Raw genomic sequence first — 17,412 nt, 5'->3', positions numbered from 1 at the left:
TATTCATCTCTGGGTGGATTGGAAACAAGCTAGTAAAGGGCAGGGAATTGGATGAGGAAGAGACTGTCAGCAGAAAACTTTTAATGCTTACTGGGTTTCTTGGGCTTAATGAGGGGCTACTGTCCTTCAGGATTTGGCTCTTTGACACATCATAAATGAAGCCCTTTGACCTATAGTTGTGCCTGTTAACTTGATGGTCTATTACTACCAGTATCCCTAGTGAAAGATGGGTTGATAAAACTGTATTCCTGACTGGTACCACGTAGCCTATGTTTCTGCTATGAAAAGCTCTTTTTTTTTCTTAAGGTAGAAAAGGTTCTGGACTTGAAATCAGCGGCAGAACCACGTGTTTTCAGAGAGAACCGCATATGGGGGAAATATGGGATTCCTTTATAGTAGTCAGGGCAGAGGATTGCCTAGCAGGAGAGGTGTGTTTGACTGTTGGCTGCTGATTCTCGCCTGCAAATTCTCTTTTACCAGGGGTGCCCAAACCCCGGCCCTAGGGCCACTTGCGGCCCTCAAGGACTCCCAATGCAGCCGTCAGGGAGCCCCTGATCTCCAATGAGCCTCTGACCCTCCAGAGGTTCATTGGAGCCTGCACTGGCCCGACGCAACTGCTTTCAGCGTGAGGGCAACTGCTTGACCTCTCCCGTGAGCTGTGGAATGAGGGCTCCTTCCACTGCTTACTGTTTCACATCTGTGATGCAGCAGTGGAAGTGGAGGAAAGTCTGGTCTTGCTTTGTGCCAGGACTTTTATAGGCCTTGAGCTATAGCAAGACCTTCATTCATTCATACAAGTTCATCTTTAATATATTCATTTATGTAAACTTATGTAAATTTATTCAAATTTTAAATGCAAATTAATTCTTTTTTTTCCCCGGCCCCCCGACACAGTGTCAGAGAGATGATGTGGCCCTCCTGCCAAAAACTTTGGACACCCCTGCCTTATACCATACAACCACAAATTCTTGGGGTGGGGAGCGGTAGCTGAGAAATGATTCCCTTATTTAATATCCAAAATAAGCAAGAAAAAGCCTTTTCAAATTCATTCAATTGGGTATTCTCCAGCGCAGATCCTAAATCTGATTACTTCAAAACAAACTCAACTGACTCTAAATGGAACTGGTTCCATGTAGCTATGCTTCTGATTACTGTATAAAATGCCACAGATGATGTGACAAGTTTCACGCTGTGTTTGGAAGAGGCAGTAAGAACATATTTTTGTCTGCACAGGTTTGTTTGAGATTGGTTCCTGTGGCATGTAAGCTAGGAAGCTGGTTTTTGTCACTTGACTATTAAAGAGACCTAAGCAGTGTAAAAACCCATCTGAGATGACTGTGCTCTTTGGAGTCATGACAAAGACTGGTTTTGTAGCTGCGGTGCTGGCTTTTATCTGACTGTGGATATGGAGGATGAGGAGAGAGAGAATTCAAAGATATTAGACCACACTGGAGAATAATACGCACAGTATTCATTATGAAATCAATTATACAAACACTTAATTGAGAGCAACGCCCATCTCCCTGAAGTAGGACAACACCAAGTAGGTGGTTGTCTAGCTGTGTTTGTCTGTGATGCGGAAGTTGCCAGAAAGTAGTAAAGCAGAAATATGGTTACACTCTCTTTCCTCTCCACAGGTGTTTTCCTCATTTATTTCTGTTCTGCGCGATGAGAAGGAAGTGAGGAGTGCAGGTCATTCATAATGTGCATTTTTCCTGTGGGAACTACTGATAATAATATACAAAGTAATAGCTGGCTTGCCATAAGTGTATTCGTGTTGCCTTTGAGTACTTTTTCCACTTATAACTCAGAACACATCTTACGGTAATTGAAGAATAATTTGTTCTCACGCTATGTGGAATTCTGAACTTTTTAATCACATGAAGGTTATAAAGAGCACTTTTGAGTGGCTAAATAGTTAAGTATGTGAAAGTTGAATGAGATAGAAATGAAATGCAGAGGGGGAAAATATTTTTCATCTTCTCCATAACTTATACTAAATAAAAGGTCATGATTATATTTCCATATCTTTTGATCAACTTTATTGGTTGCTTCTTGGAGGATGGTATGCCGTGGTGCCATCTAAGCACTAGATTCATAATTTAACCTTATCTCCTATTTGTCACCCCTGCCGTAGCAGCAAGGATGGACAAGTCAGGTGTGGCTTGACTCAAGTCAAGTCACGAGTCTCCACCCCCCACAACCTGACTCAAAAACGTGTCATAACAGGCAGACTTTCCAAGTTGCCCAGAGCATTTTTGTGACCTGAAAAGACCTTTAAAAAGCCTGCCATGTTTAAAAAACAGGGCTGCTCTGTGTGTGTGTGTGTGTGTGTGTGTGAGAGAGAGAGAGAGAGAGAGAGAGAGTGAGTTCTCTTTAAACACTCCCCTGCTGTCCCCATCCCATCTATAAACAAGGCAGGAGGGGGTGGGAGGGACTGCGAGAGAGCAGAACAGAAGTGGGAAGAGGGTCACGAGCAGCAGCTGCGAGGCTTACCAGGAGGATGCAATCCTAGTCCCATTTGTACAGGTCATTCAATGAGGCTTCCTCCTCCCAGGTAACAATGCAGCCCACCAGTAGCATCACTAGAAGGGTACAAAGCACTAAGTTTTGCAAGGAGCCTCACCTTGGCTTGCAAAGCACTATGTGTTGCACGGAGCCTAAGTGCAAACGGCACCCTTTCCTTCAGAGTGAGGTAGAACCATCCCATCATCAGTGGAAAAGCACTGTAGCTGCCCTGCCTCCTTATACCCAAGGAGGCTCACCTTACAGCCTCTTTCTCGGGTGTAAGGAGAGCCTTCTCAGGTATAAGCAGGTGGGGCAGCTGTGGAGCTTTTGCATGGACTATGATAGGGTGGTTCTGTTTCACCTGCTGTCCCTTTCTGAAGGGGAGATGGCCGTTTGCACATGTGTGGTGAGACTCTGTGCAACACATAGTGCTTTGCAAGCTGACATGAGGCTCCCTGCAAAACTTAGTGCTTTCCACTCCCTCTAGCTATGCTATTGGAGCATACAGGAGCCAGCCATGAGGTTGGAAAATGTGACTACTATGAACTGCCTCCCCCTCCCTGAACTTCTCCAGTCAATTCTAAGGCAAGAACCTTTTGGGCTCCTCCTTCTGCCTTCCCTCATCCAAAGAAAAAAACCATCCTTCATCCAATGACCATTGGTTCCTTTAGAGATGGGCAAGAGAGCCTGCCACCTGCCCTATGCAAAAACAAAACATTAACCCTTCCCTGCCTCCGCGCTGGAACTTCCTTGCTGCTTGCCTGGTCTGAACGATGGCTCTGTGAGGTCTTTCACACCGCAAAAACAGTAAGCAAGCACACTGAGACACAGGCAGACTCCAGTGTGCAAGCACATCAACAGACCTGAGTCAATGCCCAAGTCATCGGCGCAGGTGACTCAAGTCTCCATGAGTCAGCGAAAAAACACTGATTTTCACAACTTGGACTGGAGTTCCCATCCCTAGCAGTACCCTGCTCCCACCTATATATCAACCTGGGAGAGGCAGAAGTAAGGGATCTACATAAGCACTGATGCACCCTCTTGGGAAGAAGCAGGCCAAAGAAGAACCGACTTTGTTGAATTGCCCATGTCTGATAATCTGAGCAGGGTGACAGAGCCCCATTACCTTGAAAAATCATCTTTCTCATTGCTTAGGACCCTACTTTCACACAGGCTGCCTTCCTTGGAAGAAAGTGCTAGCAAGAAACCATAGAGCAGATCACAGTGCAACCCACTTTAAAGAAACCATGACTCACTGAGAGGGAGTTGGATCAGATATCAAGATTTACAGCAGAATATAAATGCTCAAGATTCTGTCAGTTGGTGGACCAAATTGTGTAGCTTGGAGCTATCTGTGGCAAATCTTTCACTAGACTTCCTCCCTTGTGCCCACACTTGCTTTTTCCAGTTACCCTTCCTTCTCTCCTAGTTCTATTCAATTCTAGCTTTTCCTCATCCCATCCTGGTGGGTCTCAAGAAGTTAGGATAGACAGCCTACTTTTTAACTATTAGTAAAGACAAGGACAAGAGAAAGAGAGTTGCTCTTTTCAGAACAGAACAGTGCAGTACTGTCGACACTGACTGGCAGCAGCTATCCAAGGAGGTGCCAGGGATTGAACCTGGGTCTTTCTGCATGCAAAACGTGTTCTATCGCTAAGCTACGATCCCAAAATCTCTAGGTCCACCCACAGATCAGGGACTAAATACAACAGATATAGACTGTACATTTCATTAAAGAATTCCAAAAGAAAGAATCAGAACAGTGTGGAGGACAAGTTTGGGCCTTAGATGATGGCCCAAACTTAATATACCTAGGGCAGTTGTATTTATTGTCCATGTGTTCCCCCTTTCATGTATAAAGTGTGTATATGTGCGCACATGTCTAAGTTTTAAAATCAAAAGTGGTGCACAGGATAGAGGACCTTAACGTTTTCCCTTTCCCCATCTTGTCTCTCTGTGGTCATTTGTCTCAGGCTCTGTTCTAGCTGCGCTCTGATACCTGAAGTGAGCTGACAGAGAGTAGAAAGCTAGAGTGGAAATGGATAAGATGAGGATAAGTGGATGGTTGAACTCTTATCATAAATCTGCTTGTAGTAGTTGTGGCCAGGTCTTGGTGTTATGGTGCAAAAGAGCAATTCTGTAGAACTTTCTTCTTCTTTTCTTAGTAGTCCTCTTCAGTCATTAACCCGTTTTTGCTCAGCCCACAGGTGTACACATTTGGCCCCTGTTGTGTATATGCAATGTTAGGCAGAAATGGCTCAAACTGGGTACATTACATACTGAAGTAGAGGAATGGGAGTTGTCTAGACCCAGCCCTCTGTCATCTAGCCCCACCTCTTGCTTACTTAGTCACAAGCCTCAACATCCCAGGGTTCAGTGCTTGTTTGAGAAGGGCACTTTCTCCTTGTGATTTAGAGTCCTGGGTGTTGATTTCAGCAGGAAAGGGGAAAGAGTTAAACTGCAAACTGTGGTCCCAACCTGGGTTGGCCCCCAACTGCTCTTTCTCAAATAAGAAGAGCTTCTGGATTTAACTAATCTGAAAAACAGTCTGTTTTTCATTAACACAGTTTCCAGTGGATGTATATAGAATGTGCCAGCTGAAAAATGTTCATGATTGGACTTAATATGTCTCTTCTTTGTTTATTACAGTTGTGTTTCAGTGTCTGTAAAGACTATATTTAAGGCATTTTCATTTTCTTATTAAATAGTGTAAAGTTGTATAGAATAGAATCTCCAGGCAGTGACATTGAAGAAATATTCCATGAGAACAAACCTGCAAATGTTTTTTCAATTAACTCGGCTGCTAGCTATCAATAAAGCATGCTCTCAATGTTTCTTTTATTACCTTTGGGGTAAAAATATAGATTCTTCAACTGGGAATTTCCCCCTCACCAATCTCTTCCTGTTAATTTATTTTCAATCTTATACATTTGTTTGTTGTTTATCTGCATTATAAATTTATCAATTATTATTTGCTTGAAATAGGAGAAATCACTTTATTGTATTTTAAAGTAATTTGAACCTTGTTGGTGGTCTTGGAAAAGGCCCAGAAATAAGCTTGGCTGATACTGTGTAATGTGAATAAAATTAGTAGGGTTGTTTTTCTTTCCACTTCAAGCAGAAAGATATGTAGAAAAATAATGCAGGGCAAATTTGTCAGAACAAGAAAAACTGTAAAATTGTCTACCCCCAAATTGTGGATAAATGTTTAGTTTTATTATACACTTACAGGTAAAAAAGATTTAATTGTTATTCTATTTGACATATTTAAATTGCATGGTTTAAAAATTAGTCTGGTGTGCTTGCAGTGCTTTACTTATACAAAGGATCTTTGTGAAAGTACTGGAGTACTTGCTAGAATGAAGTGAGCCCTAGGCATCGATGTATTTTTTTTGGGGGGGGGGGACCCCTTCTCTAAGTAAAACTCATCCCAATCTGGCTGTAGTTCTCACATATGCTTACTTAGGAGTAAGGCCACTGATGTGGTAAATCTGTGCCTGGGCTGTATGATTTTAAACTGCAGACTATTGTAGAGCAGAGACTCTACCTCTCCACTGAACTTCCTCCCCCCTCCCTTTACTTCTTCTGCTCAGTTTTCCATTCTTCCTTTATAAGCTCCAGAAATTGGGAGTAAAAGCAGCAGCAGTAGTGTCGGGCACACACCTATATGCTGCTGGATAAGGGAGAAAAAATGCTGGGTAGAGGTGACTGCCTCAGTGAGTTTCACGGCCCTGATTTTCTCTGGTGTTCCTGGAGAGAGAGCAAAACGCTAATTTTTTTTTCAGGCACCTGAATGCCAATGTAAAGCAGCCAGTGTAAAACAGCTTTGCTTTTGCAGCTGAGACTGGCTTTGAAGGCGGGGAGTAGCCACTTTTACATCGGCATTTATGCGACTGAAAAACTTAGCATTTTGTCCCCCTCCCCAGGAATGCCTGTGCTGATTCTGTAGAACAGTATAGATACTGATAGAACAGCTGAAGATACACTTACCACAAAGCAGTGATATTTAGACTGGGTTTTTAACAACATGGGAGTTCTTAATGGAAAAGTGGCAGGTAAGCAGTCCCAAAGCCACTTGTCTGCCAGTAACAGGGGTGTCCAAACTTTTTGGCAGGAAGGCCACATCATCTCTCTGACACTGTGTTGGGGGCAGGAAAAAAAGTTAATTTACATTTCAAATTTGAATAAATTTACATAAATGAATACATTACAGATGTAACTTACATGATTGAATGAAGGTCTTGCAATGCCTTGCACAAAGCAGGACCAACCTTTCCTTTGCTGCCACTGCTGCATCACAGACATGAAACAGCAAGCAGTGGAGGGAGCCCTCGTCCCACAGCTCACATGAGAAGTCAAACAGTTGGCCATCACGTTGAGAGCAGTTGCATCAGGCCAGCATAGGCTCCAGCAAGTTTCTGGAGGGCCAGAGCTCATTGGAGACTGGGGACTTTCAGTGGGCTGGATTGGGAGTCCTTGAGGGCTGCAAGTGGCCCCAGGGCCGGGGTTTGGGCACCCCTGGCCAATAACAATGCTGTCCCTCGATGCTTAGTCTCAGGAGACCATGGTAGACCTTTCTAGAATGCAGTTTATGCAGGGTAACAACTAGGTCCAGTAAGGCTGGGTAGTGTCCCATATGAACTGAATGTGCACTTTACAGTACAGCCCTTTGCATTGTCCTTTCCAGAGTCCTTTGTAACACACAGATTTATCTGCAGACATGCAAGAGTTTCTTGGCAGAAATGTCCTTGCAAAGGGAAGTTAGAACCCCGCTACTCTAGTGTGTTCTTAATTGTGAAATTTTGAACTTGGCAATAAGGAAAGACACGAATTGGAATTCTAGAGTTTTACTTACAGTATATTGGTATTAAAGAGTGAGAGACCATGGAATTTCAGCCAAAGGACAGCTTTGTCATGCTGCCAGAATAAAACATTCTCAGACCTGTGAAGAGGTAGTTGCTGCCAACTAAAGGAGGAAAGATTAGTTGCTATCCATCCTATATAAACTAAAAACTATATTAATTTAGAGTCAGGCTGTTTATATATTCCACGTTGACACAAACTGAAGCAGAGACCACTTTTTCTTAGCACTGGTTCGGTGGAACAGGGCCAGACTCGAGAAAAATATGGATGATGTTTTAAAATTGTTTCCGTACTACCACTGCCCTGTTCCAAAGAAATGTAACTGTAAAGAGAACACTGAAGCATTTATTTTCAAATGTATATCTGAAATACTAATAACCCAAACACTTGGAAGCCAGAAGGTTCTCTCTCATATACATACACAGCCCTTGGCTGTGTCCACACTAGCGTCACTACGTTTGGCAACCAACATTTACAACTGTTAACTATGCTGTGGGTAATGATATGTAGAAATATTTTGGGATTGAGAATTATGATCTTTCTGTCAAGAACCCCTCAGCTCTCTTTTACAGATTCACATCTTTTACAGCCATCTGATGAATTTTGTCCTATACGAAGCCCTAAACTCATATTTTTCTGAGTGCCCCTGTTCCAATTCTTTAGTTCTACAAATATTTCTTCTGTTTCAGTTATGCAGATCTGCATATGCAAATATATGCACACAGCTTTGTAAGGTACCAAAGGCCTCCCTTCTGAATAAGGCTGCCACATACGGTTGTGAAGGTGGGGTACTGCACAAGGGTGACACATCTAAGAGGGCACTGTTCACATAGGATCAAGCGGCAGCAGGATTTGTGTTCTGCTGGTACTGGCTGCTGTGAAGCAGCATTCTGCTGGAGCACCAGCAGGAAGGCGGAGCCTTCCGACGCACTCCAGATTAGCCTGATTAGGCAACAGGGGTGGGAATGGGTTAATTGGGTCCAGGAAAGGGTCGGGTTTGGCAGCTGCTGCCAAATCCTAAGCCCTTTTCTGGACCTGATTCTATGGTGTAGGTACATGTGGAACTCTGCCTGAGATTTTGCTAGTGCAGATCCTAGTAGATCTGCAGAGGAGACCTCCACAACTCCCCCCACCCACAGAATACAGCAGTAGCCATTTTGGCACCTCTGCATCAGTGGGGGGGGGGATAAGCTTGGGCTGTGAGTCTGTTTTGTAGCCTCAGCTAGAAACTTTGGATTTTGTTTTCTTTTATAGGAAAATTAGATTCTGGGGCTGCTGAATGTTGCGCTCAGTACTAGTTTCAGTGCTTGCATGGTTTAGTTAACAAATGGCTGTTACTAAAGACAGAAGGGTACATCCTGCTCTTCAGGCTCTAGAAGTATCCTATATTAATAGCACAGTGATTCTCACACAGTTAGCACTGGGACTCACTTTTTAGAATGAGAATCTGTCAGGACCCACTGGAAGTGATGTCATGACCAGAAGTGCCATCACCCAGCAGGAAAATTTTTAACCATCCTGGGTTGCAAGGATGCCCACACTTACCCAGGACTAAGTCCCTTTGACTATCATTGTTAAAAGAATATATATAGTAGCTTGTTAAAAGTACAGGTCTATAACATTTCCCCAAATGCAGTCACATAGCTGCATTTTTATGTATTATATATATATATATATATATATATATATATATATATATAAAATAAGATATTGAAATGAGTGGGGACCCACCTGAAATTGGCTCATGACCCATCTAGTGGGTCCTGACCCACAGTTTGAGAAACACTGCAGTAAAGGACTATATGATCGTAAGCACCCCAAAATTATAAATGATACCAGTAGTACAGGTTTGATGATGCCTTAAATTTTTTTTTTATGCTATTAGCACATTTAGGTTTGTTCCTGTGAAGGAAACCAGTAATGCAGTTTGATTAAAGCTCTGTACTTGAAGCACATTTTTTTTAACTTGCAGCAAACTGAATTTTATGCACCACAAAAGGGGTTAACAGTGATGATAACACATGAAAAGTTTCTCCACAGGGAGACTGGCCTGGCTTGACAGAAGCAGCAGGGTGCTAATAGAGCTTTTCTGCTTCCCATCTCAACTTCCCACCAAGCTCTGTTACCTTTTGTACTTCTAATTCCAGCTTTCTATAATGCTGTTTTCTGTGAGGAGGGCGAAGAAGAGGGCAAAAGGACTTTGAAAACGTGCCATATGTTTAGCCTCACAACTGTGTCAGTGGTTGCCATGCTCGCAGAAAAGCCTTTTTTATTTGGATCAGTGGACTTCAGGAGGTATTAACCAATGTGTATACAGTACAATGATAGTACAGATTAAAAGAATTCGCATAATATTTATGCGAAGCCACCTTTAAAAATAATTCTTTGTGATCCAGCATGCTTGATACAGGCTGAGAAAATAAATTCAAGTCAAATTCTGGCATCTGTAGAGGCATTGCAAATGCGTAGAGACAGATTCTTCTTCATGGCCTCTCTGCATCTGCAAACCTGCCTCAGAAGCTTTGTCAAGAATTTTGTCCCTGCTGTGTCAAGTGCGGCAAACCCTGTATTCATTGTAGGTCTCAAGAGTGGGAAGAATGCCCTATCTCCCGGCTTCTTTTTGACCACCACTGAAACATGAATGTGAGGCATGCTTCTCTTTGTCTGTTGTTCCTCAGAAAAATTTTGAGAGACTTTTAGCTCAGGTTTTATCTTTATTCTTTACCTTTGCATTAGTACCTTTGCATGGTTGTTTTTACAACTACAGTCATTCTTCTGGTAACGCAGCTTCCTTTAGCACTGATTCGTTACGGCAGTCTGAGCATGATTGATGGTTATGATGGATAGCCATTCTCACTAATGGGAGTACTGCATTCTTTGTGCCAAATTTTGCCAATTAGATTAACAACATCCTGTAGTGCTGTTTCATGCAACACTTCACTTTTGGGGAACATATTATCTGCTCTATTGAAGGTATTGCTGTTGTATTGGTACTTAATTATTAGCCATGTGGCAAGCAGGATCACCTGTTAGAAAGTGTTATCAGTGTGGGGCAAAATTTCTCTCCACCATTACGCATGATGCTTGTTTCTTCCTAGTTCAGTATGGAGGCAGGGTCATTGCTGCAGCCTTTGGTTACAATCATCCTGTTCCCCTGACACCATACGAACCAAGAGTATCTCCATTGGCTTACAGTACTTGAGCCACCTGTGAATCGGCAACAAGAAGTCAGTCTCATACAGTCCACACCTCAACTCCTATTGAAGTTTTAACATCATGCATAGCATCAGTTGCTGTTTTGCCACCTGAAGTGTCAATACTGACAGTAGTTTAGTCAACTTCAACAACACTGATCTGTCTGAAACCAATGGTGATGTCAAACATTACCTTTTTTCTTGCTGATGTCAGTAGATCTTCTCACCATTCCTTTTCACAGTTGAACATGGAAATGATATCAAAGTTGGAAATATCCACCTCTGTTAAGCATTCAGAGCTTTCACTGCATCATCAAGCAGTGAGTAGAAAGTTGGTTTCTCCAATAGAGGACCTGATACTGTATAATGAGAATATACAATAGAGGTCTATACAGAAGACCAGAAGTGATTGTGAGGAGCTCCAGAAGGATCTCTCCAGACTGGCAGAATGGGCAGCAAAATGGCAGATGTGCTTCAATGTCAGTAAGTGTAAAGTCATGCACGTTGGGGCAAAAAATCAAAGCTTCACATATAGGCTGATGGGTTCTGAGCTGTCTGTGACAGATCAGGAGAGGGATCTTGGGGTGGTGGTGGACAGGTCGATGAAAGTGTCGACCCAATGTGCGGCGGCAGTGAAGAAGGCCAATTCTATGCTTGGGATCATTAGGAAGGGTATTGAGAACAAAACGGCTGATATTATAATGCCATTGTACAAATCGATGGTAAGGCCACATCTGGAGTATTGTGTCCAGTTCTGGTCGCCGCATCTCAAAAAAGACATAGTGGAAATGGAAAAGGTGCAAAAGAGAGCGACTAAGATGATTACGGGGCTGGGGCACCTTCCTTATGAGGAAAGGCTACAGCGTTTGGGCCTCTTCAGTCTAGAAAAGAGACACCTGAGGGAGGACATGATTGAGACATACAAAATTATGCAGGGGATGGACAGAGTGGATAGAGAGATGCTTTTTACACTCTCACACAACACCAGAACCAGGGGACATTAACTAAAATTGACTGTTGGGAGAGTTAGGACAGACCAAAGAAAATACTTCTTTACTCAGCGTGTGGTTGGTCTGTGGAACTCCTTGCCACAGGATGTGGTGATGGCGTCTGGCCTAGATGCCTTTAAAAGGGGATTGGACAAGTTTCTGGAGGAAAAATCCATTACAGGTTACAAGCCATGATGTGTATGTACAACGTCCTGATTTTAGAAATGGGCTATGTCAGAATGCCAGATGCAAGGGAGGGTGCCAGAATGAGGTCTCTTGTTATCTGGTGTGCTCCCTGGGGCATTTGGTGGGCCACTGTGAGATACAGGAAGCTGGACTAGATGGGCCTATGGCATGATCCAGTGGGGCTGTTCTTATGTTCTTATGTTAATATCTTTAGGTTGGCCATCGTGCTGTGCACACCAGAAAAGACAAAATGCTTGACAAAGATCTGGAAGCTTCCAAGTTTGGCTTTGACCATGCACAGAACTCCACTATATGTTTCTGCATGGATGGTTGCTTGAAGAACATTAGTTATAGGCAAGTAACCTGTCTGTAGCAAAGTAATACCCCACATGAAACTTTCGTACTGGCGTATCTTTTTGTGATGGCACTAGCAACATAATCGCATTGTACTAAATTAGCTATCAGTAGTTCCCTTCATAGATACACTATTCATCAGGTAGCTAATCTTAGGATAGGGCTGCAAAGAGAGGAGGGTCAAGGGCTGGCATTGCTAGACAGTTGAGAGACTACAGGTGCAACCTATTTATCCACTGATTTTTTATCTGCATTGAGACAGATTTGTCTCAACATGAATGGGGTGGGGGAACTGAAAGTCACACACACCTTTGCCTCCTTTGCTGATCAGTTTCCAGCCAGTCCAAAACACTGCAAAAAGGCTCTGCCTGGCACAGACAGGGAAATAGCCCTGGAGCCCTGGAAGAGGTTCTACTTGCAAAGGAACAGTAACACTCTTGGAGCCCCTGAGCCAGCAAAGAGGCTGAAGAGGGGTGCGGGGAAAACCCTGTGTGACCAGAACACATGCAGCAAGGTGGAGCTCTCACTCACTCACACACACACAGGTGCAGGTATGGTAGCAACAGAGGGGATTGCTTTAAAAAACCCAGGGAGTGTTTGCCAAATTCCTCCCCCCCCCCTTGCAGGCTCTCCTGCTCCAGCCAACATAAACAAAACAGCCCAGCAAGGAAGACTTTCCAGCAAGCAAAGCATGAGATTTAGGCTACAATTCTCTCCACATTTTCCTGGGAGTAAGCCCCATTGACTAGAATGGGACTTACTTTTGTCCCATAGGACAGAAGGAAACGCATAGGACTGGACTCTTAAAAGCTCAGCATCCCACCTGTGAAAGGGGAAAGAGAGGGAGGTGAAGGAGGAGGGGATTGATAACAGCTGCCTTAGTTTCCTTCCAGCCCCAAGTGTCAGACTGCAGTGTATTTGCTTAACTCTATGGAATTTAGCACAACCCGTTTTTGTTAGTTGTGCTGGGTCACTTAACTGAACTAACATGGATAAATAGACTCCACCTGTACTTCTAATCCTTGGGACCACCTAAATGTCTGTAACCTTCATGCAGCAATTATGGAGTGACTCTGTAGGCTAAGTGAATTGCTTTTTCATGATCTCCTCTCTTCCCATCCTATCCACTGATAGAATCTTTCCCCACAGATAGAATGACTCAGCCCAGAGTGTCACAGGACTGGGCTCACAGAGGGCAACTTGCTAAGGGGTTTTGCATATCTTTCTAATCAACAGACTGGTATTTGAGTTGAAGGAGCCAACAGAAACAAAAGTGCCTTGTCCCATTGTTTCTGTGACCCCTCATTTGGAGTCTTCTGGAAGAGGCATACAGATGGAAAGCTATGTGTTATAACTGAAAGTTGTTAGGTAAGCCAATATTTGGGGGGGGGGGGAGAGCATTTGTTCCTAAAGAACTTAAAGAGCTCTTGTTGATCTACAAACCCCATTTGAAAGGATCAACTGAAGCAGAAATCCCTAGAGGCTTAAGTGGAGGTAGGTATTCTGTGGACATAATAAACTATCTGCTACTCAGCAAGTCTACTGTTGCTTCTTTTGAAAGACAGAGGATTTTTTTTTCTTTCTATCTTTGTGTATCTGAATTCTTTCAAAGGCTTATAAAGTTTCTGAGACATCTCTTGTAATATTTTGAGTAGGAGCAATTAAAAAAACAACCCCATCCTACATTTTGGTAGTACTTTGGAGTTAAAAGTAGACCAAAGGAGGGAGGAGGAGGGGGGGAGAGGGAACAAGGGAGAGTGGAACTGCTTGAGGGCCTAATCCTATCCAGCTTTCCAGCGCAGGTGCTGCAGCAATGCAGCCCCGAGGAAAGGAAACAAACATTCCTTTACCTGACAAGGGCTCTGTGATTGCTACCCTACCACAGGATGCAGTGCATGCCCCATTGGCACAGCTGCACCAGTGCTAGAAAGTTGGATAGCATTTGACCCTAAGTTAACTTGGTAGTAAAAAATGATTTTATTATAGAAGTACTAAGCACATACACAATGCTCTGGAGATGGCACTGCTCCTCCTTCTCCTTCCACTCCCTGGATTGGGAAAGTAAGAGGAGGACAGAGCGGAAGAGAAAATGTGGAGGGGAGAAGTGGGGTCCTGCACTGGAACATCGTGAGCAGAAGGATCAGAAGCAGGCTGGCACATTGTTGGGTTGGGGTAGCAGCATTTGGCATGCTGCCGCAGGTGTAAAGAGTTTTTGGTTCAGCCCTGGGAGAGAACACTGGAGACATGCAGCATTTATGTAAGCTCTGCAGGTTGGCAACCTTCAGTCTCGAAAGACTATGGTATAAGCCTACAGCACCTGGTATTCCCAGGAGGTCTCCCATCCAAGTACTAACCAGGCCTGACCCTGCTTAGCTTCTGAGATCAGACGAGATCAGGCATGTGCAGGGTAACAGTTGCTGTGTAAGCTCTATTTGTTTATATTTATACAAGTTGAGTGGTGAGGATGGGAACAGGCAGAAATGCGATAGTAATCTTTCAGAGCAATAGCAGCTTCCCCCAAAACAAACCACAGTTCTTTCTTGCCAGAAGCTCCAAAAGTCATTCTGCTTTCTCCTTTTCTGATTACTATCATACTTTCAAGCTACTTTTCTCTGTCCCTATCAAGCACATGGGATAGTTCAGTATTTAGCAGTCATCAGCTGTGAAATGCCAGTGATTATAGCTATGGAAAAGTCTAGAAAAAAAGTTATATCCCATAAGAAACTAGGTATGTGTGACGATATATACTGTATTTAATGATAGCAGCAGATAGAACAGAACAAAGCAGTAGAATCATAAGCACTATAATCCTATAGCTATCCTTTAAAATACATTTGCCGGAATTTTCATATGGAACAAAAATTATACTCACAGACTCAAAGTATTGTGCACTTGCAGCCAAATGCACATGGCAGAAGAGACTGTATTGTTCTGTCTAACTTGATATGCAAACAATAACGTAGACACTCAGATGAGACACATTCTTGCCATTAGTGAAGAGTGAAAATGTTCATTAAACAAATCAGTCATTGTTTGTTGTGCCAATTCATAAGTGCCTATTCATGAGTGCTGTGCTGATTCATTTTGACACAGATCATGGATTTGATCACTTCAGGAGATGACCTGTGAGGCTGTATTCAAGAACTAGAGTAGTGCATGACTATGGATCAAGTACAGAATAAAACATGTTATTTCATTGCTTTTGCCATGTGGACATTTTTTGTTTTTGTTTTTTTAAATCCTATTACTAGTTTCCGAGTAGCTTCTCTAGGAAGTGAAATGTTAAAGTATGTACTGCTGTTACAGTATATGGAAAATGAATTTCTCTTAAGACAATACCAGTTAGTCATGATCAACACTATCACATTTTCTTTTCCAAATTTACATACGTTTACATTACATTAATAGCTAATTCTGAACTTGCTATTTAATATTGAAGTCCTATCCATACTTCACTAGGAGTAAGCCTCATTGAACAGAGTTGCTTGCTTCTGAGTAGATTCACATAGGATTGTGCTAGGTCTTCAGAAAAAAAACTTCCCGTAGATTTTTCCAGGAAAACAATTCATCAGAACTGTCTGCTTACTTTATTGTGATGTGTGGAAGGCATAGAATTTCACAAAAGTTATTGAAAGCCGTATGTAAGTTGAGGAATATATGGTCCTTTTACCACCTTTCTGCATTTCAAGGGTATAGAAGAACTGTTTTGAACTAAGACCTGTGCACCCCATATGTGTGGGAGATGCTTGTCAAGGCTTGGTAATCAGGTTGCTGATTGCTCCAAGGTAGTTGGCTAGGTGTGATAAGTGTTAGACTCGGGGCATGGGGCCCTTCATGATGCTTATGGAGGCATCCTAAGGGCCTCAGACATGGCTGGGGGAGGGGGGGTTAGTGCACCCTGAATCCTCCTCCCTGATCTTGGCTTTCTAGAAGGGTATCTGGCAGCCACACTGCCCACTGGTGCCTAATCTGAACTGAGCCTACTGATTGGTTAGTGCACACTGTTTAAGCCCAAATGGCTAGATGGTGGTGCCCCACTTCCTGAACTGTATCCCTCTTCTCTGTGTTTGCCATTGGCCCGTCTTGTTCAGCTCCAGGGAGAGGTCTCTGGTGGTCATCTACCTCAGCTGGCTGACTGGGGTGGCAGCAAAGTTAGTCAGGCCCATCCAGAAGCTGCAGCAGCAGCTGGCACTGCTGGAGACGCCTGCTGAGTCGCATGCCAGCAGGCCCTGCACCGGCTGAGCTGACGGCTGCCTCAACTTGTCATAGCCATGCAGCAGTGCAGCCTGAGTGGTCAGCTTGGCCTTCTCCGAAGAACAGTCTTGCGGCGTGGTGACTGGGGCAAGGCCAGGCATTCCCAGACAATGCCTTTCTTTCTGAAAGATGGCTGTGTGTTTCAGAATATTGCAACTCCTTTAACAATTATGGAAGCACTTTATTTCAGAACACTCATTGTGCTTCCTGGAACAGATGTACAATTTCTGTAGGTTTTCTTTTTCTTTTAAATTATTATTCTTTGTATGTCACAGTTTAGCTAGAGATCACTCTTCTGTCTTCTTGATCAATAGAAGAACTAGTGTGAAGGGGGAAAGGGCTTTTATCAAAGAGAGGAAAATAGTGAAATAACAAATGGAACACAGCCAGCCTTTCCATGAAGTGACATGAATCTGTTGCATGGAGTGGCAGAGTGATGGAAGTGGCAGACTGACAGAGATGCTGTTTCCCTGCGTGTGTGCTTGAGCCACCTTTGCTGGCTGCCACAGCTGAGGCAAGCCAGCTGGTAGATCTGTGGCAGTCAGCAAAGATACCAGCCCCAGCCATAACACTGGCTTAGTGTAAGGCAGCCTGCAGAAAGGGGTGTGGCTGTGGGTGATAATCTTCCCCTTGCCCATGCAGTAGAGGCAACAGTGTTGGGTGGGGGGCAGACTTGCTTTCCATCTTGCAGGGGAAGGAAAATAACAGTAGCACTGGGGAGCCAAAACAGAGGTTCTGGTGCATCCTCCTGCAGAAATGTTTGGGCAGTAATGTTGACCTTGTCATCCAGGCAGTGGGAGTGCTGCTACAATGAGAAACTCTCTGCCTCTTGCTATATCAAACAACTTGTAAAGCTTTATTTAAAGAATTGAGGCTGGAGTGAGGGTTGGAGCACTAGGTTTTGTTTCTATTCTCCACCTTTCCAAATGCCCCCAACCAGAGCACTACAAAAAAACACCACTTTCCCCTCCTGATTGATTTTTAGGTTGCCTTTTGAGGTATTTAAAATGAGGGATTTCTGGGCAAAAAATGAAAGGATCCTGTAGAAGAAAGTGCCATCCTGT

At 43.5% G+C, this 17,412-nt stretch overlaps 1 protein-coding gene and 1 pseudogene across 1 annotated transcript in view; one reads left to right on the top strand and one right to left on the bottom strand.

Annotated features, from left to right (window-relative positions):
• Positions 1-17,412, top strand: part of ROR1 (receptor tyrosine kinase like orphan receptor 1) — a 214,943-nt gene that overhangs the window by 24,020 nt on the left and 173,511 nt on the right. The gene's annotated exons all lie outside the window — the stretch shown is intronic.
• Positions 14,400-14,521, bottom strand: LOC136650508 (5S ribosomal RNA; annotated as a pseudogene).

This window comes from Tiliqua scincoides, chromosome 4 (genome assembly GCF_035046505.1).
Source record: "Tiliqua scincoides isolate rTilSci1 chromosome 4, rTilSci1.hap2, whole genome shotgun sequence".
NCBI classification, from domain to species: Eukaryota; Metazoa; Chordata; class Lepidosauria; order Squamata; family Scincidae; genus Tiliqua; species Tiliqua scincoides.
This window is presented reverse-complemented; position numbering and strand designations above follow the sequence as displayed.